The sequence below is a fragment of the Delphinus delphis genome, chromosome 1 (genome assembly GCF_949987515.2).
Source record: "Delphinus delphis chromosome 1, mDelDel1.2, whole genome shotgun sequence".
NCBI classification, from domain to species: domain Eukaryota; kingdom Metazoa; phylum Chordata; class Mammalia; order Artiodactyla; family Delphinidae; genus Delphinus; species Delphinus delphis.
In genome coordinates, this window is record NC_082683.1 from 32,880,010 (window position 1) to 32,893,246 (window position 13,237).

Consider the following 13,237-nt stretch of genomic DNA (forward strand, 5'->3'; position numbering starts at 1 on the left):
CTGAAGGAGAGGCCTTTGAGTTTCAATAAAACAATTGCAAAATTACAGATTTCTGATTTGGAAATACAGATAAGGGTACCTTCAAATTTTGTCATCTTTAAATGTATATTATTAAATAATTGGCATGACTATTTAAAACTTAATAGAGTTTCAAATAAAAGCCATAAAAGTGAACAATGAAACCAATACAAAATCAATGGAAGAGAATGGTAACAAAAAACATTTCAGGTCATTCCAAAAGTAGTAACTCATTAAGACGAAGAGATAAATTTGAAAAGCAGGTTATGAAGAGGCTCCTGGAATCTTTGATAATCCTTTGATAAGATTGGATCACATGGACACACTGGAAAAAAATACGTACTATTTTTTGCACTCGACACAAATCACTGAACTAAGAGAACATAAAACGCGTAATGAGCTGCTACAAACGGACAGTGACGACAAACTGGATGATGAGTTTCATCAATTGAGAGGGTTTAGGATTAGGATTAGTCATTCCACAAGAAAACTTAAAATGCCCTGAGAGAAATTTGCCAGAGGTTTTCCCCAGTTTGATGATAATTCTAAAAATTTATACAACATGACCACTAGCAAGTGGTAAAACTGGAAGAAACTTTTCTAAATTATCAATAAAAAGTTGTTTTCCATGCTGGAAAATAAACCATGTTACAGGGAAGGCTGAATCATCTCTCTCTTCTGTCTATGGAAACACAAAATCACAAAATTATTGTCATGCGTGAAGAGGCAACCAAAGAAAATGCAGCCCCCAAATGAAGGAATTTATAAAGCTATGTCAGACAGAAAATTCATAAAAATGTTATGTATTTTTCCAGATTTTGTGACTTTTGTGCTGTCAGCTGCTAAAATTTAAGAATCTGTTGCAATTTATTCTCTTATTATGAACAAACCTTCACTTTTATAACTGCATTTGTTAGCTATTGCTACAATTCTGCTGTGTAACATCCCAGCCCAAAATCCAGTGGCTTACAACCACAATTCTGCATAGATGCAGATCAGCTGGGGCCCTGCAGCTGGGAGCTGGGTGATCTGGGCTGGGCTCAGGGGGTTGGCTCTGCTCCATGGATCACATCTTTCTCCTGGGACCTGGCTGTTAACCAGGGAACATTCTTCTCATGGTGATGGAAAGGTCCAAGGAGGCAAGTTCCAGCTTCAGCAATGGCATGCTGTCACTGCCATCCCACTTCACTGGCCATGCAAGTCATGTGGCCAAAGAGTCAAGAACCGTGGAAATATACTCTGCTGCTTTAGGAGCCCGAATTGCAAAGTCATCCAGCAAAGAAACAGACACAAGGAAGGGTGAAGAATTGGGCCCAATAATGCAATCTCCTGTCAGACCTACTTGTACATTTGTAATTTTGTAATCTTTTTCTTAAAGAGCTCCTCCCCCCAAATTGTATGAACCTCAGGCTTCCACAGAACCTAGATCAATCCCTGGTAGCTGTGTTCTTTTGTTGGTGCCCAGGGCAGCTGCAGGGTGGCTGTTCTAACAATGAACATTCTGCAAATAAGAGCTTTATTAGTCCTTTGAAATACTTGTTCAAAGTTGCACAAATACTTGTGCAAAGTTCAAAGTCCACTAACACTCTTTCAAGCAATTTTTTTCATCAACGACAGAACAGGAAGTGCTGTTAGATTCTTTAAATAAAATTTCAATTACTGTAAGTGCAAAATGGTTGCAAAAGAGTGGTGATGGTCATTTGTAGAGGTAATTTTTTGAAATTTTTGGTCAGGAATTTTGTGTAGTCATAAAATCTTATCTAAAAATCTATGTTCATAGGATTCAGCTCAAATCTCTAAGTAAAAACTTTGAAAACATTCTATTTAGAAGTGTTTACAAATTCAACATTTGGTATCTTTGCTAATTTTTTTTCAGGGGGATCCCAGATACACTTTTTTTTCTTTTTTTGGGCTGCATTGTGGGGCATGCCAGATCTTAGTTCCCTGACCAGGGATCAAACCCATGCCCCCTGCATTGGGAGTGCAGAGTCTTAACCACCGGACCGCCAGGGAAGTCCCCTGGATGCCCATTTTATAGTGAGTCCTGATTTCTGGTGGGCAAGTCCCTTCTTCCTGCCCTTCTCAGAAGTGTCCCGTAGCGCAACAGGGCACCCTGACCTGGGGCTGGAGGGAGTGGGACAATCTCTTACATAAAAATGGGACATCTGTGGTAAAGTAGAAAGGGTGAGGGATTCAGAACCAAATTCAGATTGAATCCTAGCTCTGCTTTTCCTAAATGAGCGGCTTCAGGTATGTCAATTTCCCTTTTGAATCTTGGGTGTCGGTGTATAAACCTGGGGTGATGACCAGCAAAGGTGTCCTGAGGATCAGACGAAATCTTGTGAGAAGAGATCCTGCCACAGCGCTTGTCTGTTGACCCTGAGTGTGAGATGGAGCCCAGAGAAGTTAAATGACACACTCAAGGTCACAGGACTAGATGGACCCTGTCCTGCCTTCTCCACTGCCAGAATTCAAAGATAATTTCTAGATAAGTTAGTCTTCTCAGTTCCTTTCTCCTGTTTTCTTCCTCTCCCTTCAAAAAAAAAAAAAGAAAAATTTCCGAAAACTCACAGCACACCATAGTTCCCAATGACCCTGTCTGTTTTGGCTTTTTCTTATCTGATGGGAACAGAGTGAACTGGATAAGGGTCTGTCTAACAATGGTGGAGAGGAAGCCAGGTTTATTTAAAATCGATCTTTTTTTGGCCCCATTACCACTGGCCTTGGCTGAGCTATGGCTTGGGGCATCTGAAAGCAACCAGGTTTGCATGTGGCTTCCAGGAGAGTCCCTGGGCTGACAGTGAAGAGCCCCTGGAACTTGAGAATCGTGGAAATCCCAGTGGCCTGGAGGGTTAATTGCTAAAATCATCCCTGAAGCAGAGCCCATGTGTGTGTTATCCCCTCTGTCCCTCCTAATCCTGCCATGGTCCCTGGCATGGAGCAGGTGCTCAGAAATATTTGTTGAATGAATAAATGAACGCTGTGAGAGAGGTGAAGAGTCACCTTGAGGAGACAATTTGACCTACACTGCCAGTGGGAAGGTGGACAACTCACCAGAAGATCTGGTAAAGTCTTACAGAAAGGTTAGGAAAAGAGAAAAGGAAATTTGGTATATGATACCAAATTTGGTATATGATAAGGGTGGCATTTCACATATGTGAATGGAAAATACATGTTAGGACAATTGATGGGCCACCTGGAAAAATTCTAGCTGTGTCCGTAGCTCATTGCATACACTAAAATAAACTCCCCACAGAGTAACTATGTATAGATAACAAACAAAACCATAAAAATTCTAGAAGAAAATATTAGAGAATGTTTTCCTAATCATGGAGTAGGAAAAAAATCTTTCTAAAACATGACACAAATCCCAGAAATTATCAAGGAAAAATGGATAGATCTGACTACATAAATATTTTTAAACTTCTATAGGGAAAAAAATACACAAAGCAAGTGACAAACACTACTCTGAAGAATATATCGATTTCCTTTCCATATGATAGATGAAGGCTAAGAACCTGATATGCAAAGAGCTCTTACAAATCAACTTTTAAAAAACGTATAACGAAAGAAAAGTAAAAAAGAAAAAAGATGAGTAAGAAAAATAGGCAAATATCATGGGAAAATACATTTTACAGAAGCTGACATTCAAACAGCCAATGAACACACGAAGAGATGCTTGACGACACAGAAAAACCAGTCCAAGTGAAAACAACGTGATAATATTTTTCATCTATCAGGTAGGCAAAAACTTAAAGGAACCCAGTGTTGGGGAGGAGTCTCCCCAGGCTCTCTCAAATTTGGTCCGTTATTTTTGGAGAGGAATTCATCAATTCCTATCAAGACTGTATATTTATGCATCCTTTGATCCAGTCAATTCCGCCTTTAAGAATTTATTTCATAGAAACGCTGGCAAGATTGAGCAAAGATAAATATACAGGAAGTTCTCTGCAGTATTGTTTGTAATAACAAAAGACTGGAAATACATGGGTATCAGCAGAGGATTGAGGAATTCACGGTATGTTCATACTACACAGCTGATAAAGAATGAGAGAGAGCTATCTATATATGCCAACGTGGGAAGATGCCCACAACTTAGTGCTCTATTTTGAAAAAAAGAGAGAGTTGAATAATATATATATTGTCTCTCTATATAATACTACTATACAGACAATTTATATATATTTAAATGTCATTATATTTTTATTTATGTTTTTAAAATGATCTCTCACTCTCTCCATATATATTTGTATATAAACACACATACCTGTATATATATATATATGATTAGATGTGATTAGATGTATCTGGAAATTTACACACCAAAGGCAAAGGTTGAAATTCACATTTATTTCTCTATCACTTAAGATTTTTTCTCTGAGCACATGCCACTTTTGTAGCGATGTTAAAAATCATTTTTATGATTTTTGGTTACTGAATTGGTTACTGAAAGTCCGTCTCTGAGGACAGACCCCCAGCCTGCTAACAAACAGGGTTTTTTTTTGCTGGATCACGTTTCCCTCTCCTGGCTATTCGAGATTTCTCCCAAAGTATCCTGGCTTCCCTTTGCAGGTGGAGTTTGCAAGGATTGCCCTCTTTCCTGAGGGAGCCAGAGAGGCCACTTGTGTTTGCACAGTACTCACTGGGGCGAAACATATACAGCCAAGTGCAGTCCAGGTGAACCCTTAGCAATTAAGCTCCCTTGTTCAGTTGCCCTTTCACAACGTGGTCATAGAAGCTTTCCCTTCCTGCCCCAGATTTTGAGCTCCCCCAGGGCAGACACTAGGTCCAACTTCTGTCTGTATTCCCAGGAGCCAGCACAGAAAATGTTTCCTGACCTTATTTATTAACACAAACATAGACCAAGAGAACTCACCCACTAGGCAGATGGTGAAGCCTGGCTGTAAAACTGACCTAAGGAAGGGAGAAAAGGGATGAGCAGTGGGCCATCTATGGCAGGAGGGCAGGAGGGAGGAAGGCAGATACAGCAAGTCAGTTTACCAAATGGTCCCTTTCGAGAAAGGGAGACGGCAGCACCTCCTATACACCTCAGTTAAGGCTAATGGGGCATGGAGCTTGCCCTTCTCAGGAACAGAAGGCGGAGAGGTGGGGGGACGGAGTGGGAGGTGGGACAGGCTATACTATATTCTATCCTACAAAGCCAGTGGGTGAGGATAGAGTTGGTGTTGCTGCTGCTGACAACTGCAGGGAAATGGCTTTTGTGATGGAGATAAATTAATAAAAGCATGTGGCAGCCACTCACTACAGCCCACAGGAAATTGAAAGGCTGGCTTGTAGGACTTATTTGTGTTTGTATCCCTGGTGCCAGGGCCTGGCACAGAGCAGGGACTCAGTAGATGCTTGAGAAGGAAGGAAGCTAGGGAGGGTAGCCGAGAAAGGGGAAGGGAGCAGATGGGGAGAGATAATAATGACCCAAGGACCAGCAAGCTCCTTTTTAGTTTCAGGCTATCAGGGAATGCTTTGAGGGGGTCCTGGAAAGCTGCCTCCACCTCACTGCCCGTCCTTGGGCTTTCATATTCTTATCTACGTAGTGGGAGTTGGAAGAGAGAGAATGTTGGACTAGTTCAGTGATTCTGACCTGGAGTCCCAGAACCCTAGGGAACTCTCAAGATGGAAATAGGTACCATGAGCTATTTTAGTACTTCTAAATGCGTAACAGGGACTGTGCATTTGCTCAGGATAAGGGTATATGTGCTGACAGGCCAGGTATCTTTCTTTGGGGCTGGAACTCCATCACTCCCAAGAAACAGGGAGGCTATTTGATAGAGCCCACTCTGCAGGAGGGCTGACCCAAGGTAGAGCGTATCCAGTTGGGCCTTTGGCCAAGTGACCAGCCTCTCTTGTGCTAGTTTCCTCTTCAGTGATAACAGTACCACCACTCAGAGGGGTAGGGTCGCGATTAAACGAGCTAGCACACACAAAGCGCTTGCCAGCCCTCGGCAAACGGTTGTTACTATTATTATTAATTCAGGGTAGTGAATGTGAACATCTCATGCTAATCAGAAACTCTGACTGGAGCTACAGATATTGATTAATAAATAGCAGGAAATGGATGAATTATTCACTATTTAGAGCAGCTTTTGGTAAAACAATACCTTTCAAAACATGAGACCCCTTGAAGAAAAGTCAGGAGTGTCCACGGGGGGGACAAAGATTGAGCTCCTCTGGGGGAGTCCCCTTCCAGCTGGGGTCTGCTAAAAGACTAAGCTCTCCCTTTTATGGGGCTTGGCACAATTGTTCTCTCTGCTTGGAATGCCTTTCTCTTCCCTCCCCTGCCTTGCTGCCGACTCCTATGACACCTCCTCCAGGAAGCCTCCCATGGCTCTTGCTCATCTGAGTTGGGGCCTTTCGGCATCACACTGGACTGACTCCTTCGAGGGCACCACTACACTGTGCAGTACTTCCTTTTTTTTTTTTTTTTTGAATTTTAGAATTTCATGCATTCTTCCATACAGCAAGCTCTCATTAGCTACCCACTCCACACACATCAGTGTATACATGTCAGTCTCAATCTCCCAATTCATCCCACCCCCACCCCCACCCCCACCCCTGCCCCGCCACTTTCCCCCTTGGCGTCCATACATTTGTATGGAAAGTATTTGCAGTACTTTCTTAGACCAATGATTCTCAACGTTGATTCTGCATCAGAATCAAACTAAGGGCTGGTGAAAACAGAGATTGCTGGGCCAGAGTGTCTGATTCAGTACGTCTGGAGTGGGCCCTGAGAACCTGCATTTCTTACATGTTCACAGCAGTTGCTGTTGTTGCTGGCCCCAAGAGTCCCACTTGGAGCACCTCTGGTTTAGAGCATGCGCTCTAAGACATGAAGTTTATTCCCCATTGCACCGCCAGCAGCACCTCAGTCTCAAGTCATTATCGCATGGAAAGAGAAATCAAATAACAAGATGCAATACAAAAGACTTCCCAAGGCTTGGTGTGCTGACAACCAGACAGCAACGGTGACCCAGCTGGAAGTGTGACTGGTCTCTGAGGGCTGGAAGCGCGGTGACCACAAACGTGGCAGGGAAGACTAGAGGCCCTTGTCCTAGGTCATAGCGCCCTCTGGTGCCAACATCTCAGCTCTGCACCTGGAGCTGTGAGTGGACGGTTGGCAGAAGGGACCTGTTTTCCCCTCTGGACTTCGTTCATGTCACCACCAGAGGAAATGTGCTAAAACCCAGCTCTGACCCGCCACCAGGTTAAACCCCACCCATGGCTCTCCACTGCCCTCTGGACAAAGCTAAACACTCAAAGTCATTGCCCGCTTTCTCCTTAGTAAACTGCCCCTCTCTGGGGAGCCCTCTGTTTTATACACACATACAGGCCATGATTTTATGCCTTCTCATATGCTATTCCACCCAATAGGGCTGCAAACTACCTTCTCTCCCTGAGAAACGTACTCTTTCTTTAATGTCAAATATGGCCTCTTCCTGGATTCCTTCCTGGATTTTCCCAGGCAAAAGTGATTGCCTGTATCACCCTGTGCATAGACCACTACAGAAACCTCGCAGTGCATATGTAAGTACAAGTTTGTGGAGTCTGGATCCTCCTTGAGACCATGAGCGATTTCGGGGCTCCTGACTCGGCTTTGGTGTTGATGTGGAAAACTCAGCCTCTGTGCACTGGTGCCGAATCGAATCTCGGAAACAGAGTTTTTTTGGCGAAGTAGAAAAGAAAAGCTTTATTGCTTTGCCAGGCAAAGGGGAACACAGCAGGCTCGTGATGTGAAAAACTGTGTGGCCCAACATGGGAGGATTTGGTGAGGAATTTTATAGCAGTGGTTCAAGGGCGGGGTTGCTGATAAGGATCAGGGTGTGTGCAGGGCCTGCACTCCTTTAATGTGGCCTCAGGTGGTCTCCTGATGAGCTTCTTGAGGTTATCAAACTGTGACCTTCCCTAGAATGAAGAATGCTAACATCTTCCATTTGTTAGGGGTTTTAGTTCTGTAAAAGAGCTCAAAGATATTGTTATGTGTATCCCTTGAGGTGGAACCAGGACCCTGACCCAAAGCTGCACTATTGTTTCTTGACTGTTCCTCCTTTGTCTCTGCATCCCCTCCTTTCCCTGACTAGCAACTGTTTGAAAGTCTTCCATGCCCAGGAACCCCACAGGGTCCTGCTCGGTTTCAGTGCCTCATTAAATGCTAATGGAATCTAAAGAGCTGTTTTCTTACCTCAAAAATAAAATATATTATATCCCGTTAAAGCAGCGATAAATGAAATTTAAAGAAAATTAAGCAGGGATAGAAATTAATGGAGGGGGGCTTCCCTGGTGGCGCAGTGGTTAAGAATCCACCTGACAATGCAGGGGACACGGGTTCGAGCCCTGGTCTGGGAAGATCCCACATGCCGCGGAGCAACTAAGCCCGTGGGCCACAACTACTGAGCCTGCGCTCTAGAGCCCGTGAGCCACAACTACTGAACCTGTGTGCCGCAACTACTGAAGCCCGTGTGCCTAGAGCCCGTGCTCTGCAACAAGAGAAGCCACCACAGTGAGAAGCCTGCGCACCGCAACGAAGAGTAGCCCCCGCTCACCACAACTAGAGAAAGCCCGAGCGCAGCAACAAAGGCCCAACACAGCCAAAAATAAATAAATAAATTTATTTTTAAAAAAAAGAAAAAGAAAAAAAAGAAATTAATGGAGGGGGACTCTTTTAGTCAGTGTGGTTAAGGAAATTCTCACTGATGAGGTGATACTTGAGCAAAGACCTGAGCAAAGTGAAGCTCTGGACTGCACATGTTTCTGAGAGATACATGCTTCCCTGATGGTGTACAAAGGCCCTGTGGTCGGAGCAGGTTTAGCATATGCTAGGAACAGTGAGAAGGCCAGTGTTTTAAGTCAAGGAATCCAGAAGCAGATGCTAAGATGAGAATTTGTGTGCAAGTGATTTATTAAGTGCTCCCTTAGGGATGGGGGTGGGGAGTAACCAGGAAGGGCACGGGGGAAGCAGGGCTAGAAAAGGAAGCCAAGAAAAGATTGAATTCAGGCAGAATCCTGCAGAGGGTGGGCTCAGCCTGATCCCAAAGGGAGCTCTGGCTCATGAGTTACGTCTTAGAGTTTGTCCCAATCGAAGGCAACTGAGACTTTCATATTCCTATCAATCCCTGATTTAGGGTCACTCCAAGGAGATGTAAATGCTCAGACACTTTATGTGGGCAAAGTGGGCTTCAGCAGACTAAAGGCTGCCCTGCCACCCAAAAGAGCTATGGGTACTGGGTATTGGAAACAAAAGCATATCAAAGCTGGGGGCCACACACACAGTGGGAAAAGGGGATCTGAAGGGCTCTTGATGGAGCAATAACATTGTCTGTCATAATCAATAAGGTTGAAGAACAGAAATCAAGGGGAAGAATTATGAGATGAAATCTGAGAGTGAGTTGAGGCCAGATTAGGGAAACCAATATCTGATTTTGCCCAAGGAGGCAATGTACCAAGCTAAAAAGCTACATTTCCCATCTGCATCTAGGGTGGCCAGTTCTAGACACTGAGAAGTAAGTAGAGGTGTGCTGAAGGCTTCTGAGAAAGCATTGATTTCCTGATGGAGGTGCCACTTCCTCCTTGCTGCACCATTCTTCCTGCCTGGAATGTGAACCTGAGGCTGGAGCTAAAGCAGCCACCTTGTGATCATGAGGACACATAGAGGCAAATGTGAGAATAAAAGCTTCATGCTAAGGATGGAGGAGCAGAAAGACAACACCTCTGCCTATACCTAACTGCAAACTGCAGGAAAAGACTTGATCTTCGGTAAATGTCTGTCATTGCAAAGCAAGAAACAAAGTCCTTTCATAAGCTCTGTTACAACACTTTCAGGCACAGCACAAGAAACCGGTTGCAAGTTAATAGCCTGCACTTAATAGCCCAAGTCAAATATCTCACCCATTTGCAGAATCACTCAATTCACCAGCCTACATGAAAATCAGCAGCACTAAGTTTGGGGCTGAAGAAGCAAATAGAGAAGTTGCCATTTCCAAACAATCTTATGGATGCATTGAAAACATCTCAGACATAGAACCAAAGCTAATCTAGAAGCTCCAAAAATTTTGCATTGCAGCGTGACCGAATCTACAGGCATCAGTAACCACAGTCAGTTAGAAGCAGCAGCAGAATTCTCAGAACCCAGTGAGGAGGAAGTAGTCAGAGGTAAATGAGCACCTTGAATGGACAACACCAGGTGAGTATGTAGTCTCCTGGGGTGGCTGCAACAACACAATGTCAAGGCTTTACTTCACAAGTTCATTCCCCAAATCCTGAGATTTCAGGAGCACATTCTTTCATTCATAGAAAGTTAACGTCTGTAAAGATTTCCTGAATTCCACAATCAATGATATCATCAAAATGGTGAATTAAAACCCAAGGCTCTCAGCCATGTATATTTTCAGCCTTATGGGAAGAAATAGGACAATAAAACTACTTTCTGCTGTTTCATACAGAAATGGGTTGACTCTCCAAAGAGAGTTTTATCAAGACTTTATGAGCTGAAAAAATAAAAAGGAAATGTAAAAATTGTGAACCAGTCTCGCTTTACAATTTTTTTTTTGAAGGATAGTAATTGGCTTCAAAATATGACTTACTTAATTGACATTTTTTTTTTTTTTTTTTTTTTTTTTTTTTGCGGTACAAGGGCCTCTCACTGTTGTGGCCTCTCACGTTGCGGAGCACAGGCTCCGGACGCGCAGGCTCAGCGGCCATGGCTCACGGGCCCAGCCGCTCCGCGGCATGTGGGATCTTCCTGGACCGGGGCACGAACCTGTGTCCCCCGCATCGGCAGGCAGACTCTCAACCACTGTGCCACCAGGGAAGCCCTTAATTGACATTTCTGAGTCTAAATGAACTTGATCAAAAATTATAAGAATCCTAGGAAAGTATCTTTGTGTAGTCATGAGTTAACGCAGCAGGCACGGGTGGCCCAATATTGCACATTGCCAAGGTCTCTGGGACTAGCCCTTGACCAGCTAGCTCCTGGAAGATGACCCTTTCACTGTCATAAACCATAACCATGAATATACCACCTTTTCTGAGTTCTGTGAGTCCTTCTAGCAAATCATTGAGCCTGAGGGTGGTCTTGGGTCCTTCCACACAATATTAATACGTGCTAACAACATTTATGGAATCAAAGAAAAATTTTACTTTTGGAGAAGTGAAATGACTGGGGAACTAAGTTGGAGTTATTGTTTGAATCCTAAAGAAAAATGATTCAGACTAATAGAGCATTGTCTGTGTAAGTTGGAAGAAATTTTCATCATAATTTTAAAGTATTTAACTTGAACAAAGTACTATTGTATTCTAAAGACCTTTATATTATTAAGAGAAATTTCAACATTATGTTTTTCAGTGAAAGAAAAAGTCGAACCACTAGATTTAGAGAACGATTGCATCATTAAAGTAAAATTCAAAGGATCCTAATTGTATTAAGAACAAGAAAGGAGTTTCTGACAAGTGGGGGAAAAATGGTAGATCTCATTGCCATTCACAGCATCTGCTTGTGAACATTTGTCAATGGTGATATTCATGAACTCGAAGAGACCATAATTGCAAGAACATAATCAGGAATTTTGTGGCCATTTCAAATACAGAATCTATTATAAAATGTTCATGGAAGCAAGCTGATTTCTTATCAAAAATTTGAAAAGATGTTATTTGGAAGTTTTCTCCAATTCAGTGGTTACTATTTTCCTAAATACTTTGTATTTTATTTCTTTTCATAATTATGTACTATCCAGAAAATGTAATTAGTATTTTCACCCCGTCCTATATACACATTCCCAAATCTTGAGTACACCCTGATGTGTCATATAAATACTGTCATTTTCTACATGTTCCACAATGTGAAAAGCATTGGGAAGCCCTGAGTTAAAAGAGTTTGTTATTAAGAAATTCAAAATAATGGTGGCTTAAAAATATAGAATTGTATTTGCCCCCAGGTAACAATCCACCTGTAAGCCATCCCGGGGATGGTGTGGTGGTTCCTTAGCTCTTCACCGGCACACATTCTCTCCAGCAAGAAGGTGAAAGAAACTATCCTCTGTCTAGTTTCACATGTTTCTTTGTTGGGTTCAACACAGATTGTTAGTTCTTCCCTTACCCGCCCTGCTTTCGGGCCAGGGAGCATCTCTCATCAGATTCAGTAGTCTTGGAGTCAGACAAACATCTCTGCTGATTACAAGCTGGGGATTTGGGCAGGTGTTAATGCTTCCTAAGCCCCAGTTTCGTCATCTGTAAAATAGAGTGAAGAAGAGCATCAACCCTAAAGGGCTGCCTTGAGAAGTAAATGAGGGATGCAGGTAAAGCAGTCAGGACTGCGTCTGGCATCTAGCATGTGCTGATGGAGCTCTGGGCTTCTCTGCATCCTTGGTACCCAGCATGGAGCCCGGAACAGGTGGGCTTGCATCAGCATTGGTTGAGGTGAGCTGAATTGAATTAGACTCAGGGGAAGGACGTTAATTCTCCAGTGCATCAGGCCTGCCCTGTGTGTGTAGCTGGCTCTGGCAGCCACAGAAAGTCCTAGGTGAAGATTTTCAGGAACAAAGAGCTGGAAGGCAGGGTAATGTGCCCTGGAGGGCTAAGGATGTGGGCAGGGTGATGATAGCATCTGCTACACCGGATGATGCCATTTTTATGTTTTTCGAGAAAACTTAGGTCTGCGTAGACTGTAAATTTTGTCTGGGATGGGGAAGGGGAAGGGATATTACCAGAAGTGAGCAGTGCATGCAGAAGAGAGTGATTATCCCTAGGCCTTAGGTGGAAGCCAGGCTGTGGTGGACTTCTGTTTTCCCCCCAAATCTATTCTCCACTTTTTCCATAGTCGTAAGAGTTTACCTGGGCAGATGGTCACCCTGCTAGGGATAACATTTCCCAGCCTCCCCTACGGCCGAGACGTGGCCCTCTGATTCTGTTCTGACCAGTGGGATGTGACAGAAAAGGTGTGGACAACTTCTCCATTATTCGCTTAAAAGGAAATCGTTTTCCCTTCACTTCCTTTCTTTCCCCACTGCTGCAGGAATATGAATACAGACACGGCAGGAACCCGGCCTTGACCACGCAGACGAGGATGACACCCTTGGGAAGGCAGAGTAAAAAGATGGAAGGAACGTGGGTCCCTGGATGACCAGTCTATCAGCCAGGACCACTCACCCGAATGCTGTTATGTAAGTGAGAGAGAAATATTTGTCTTAGCTAAGCTATTAGGGTGTCTGTCACG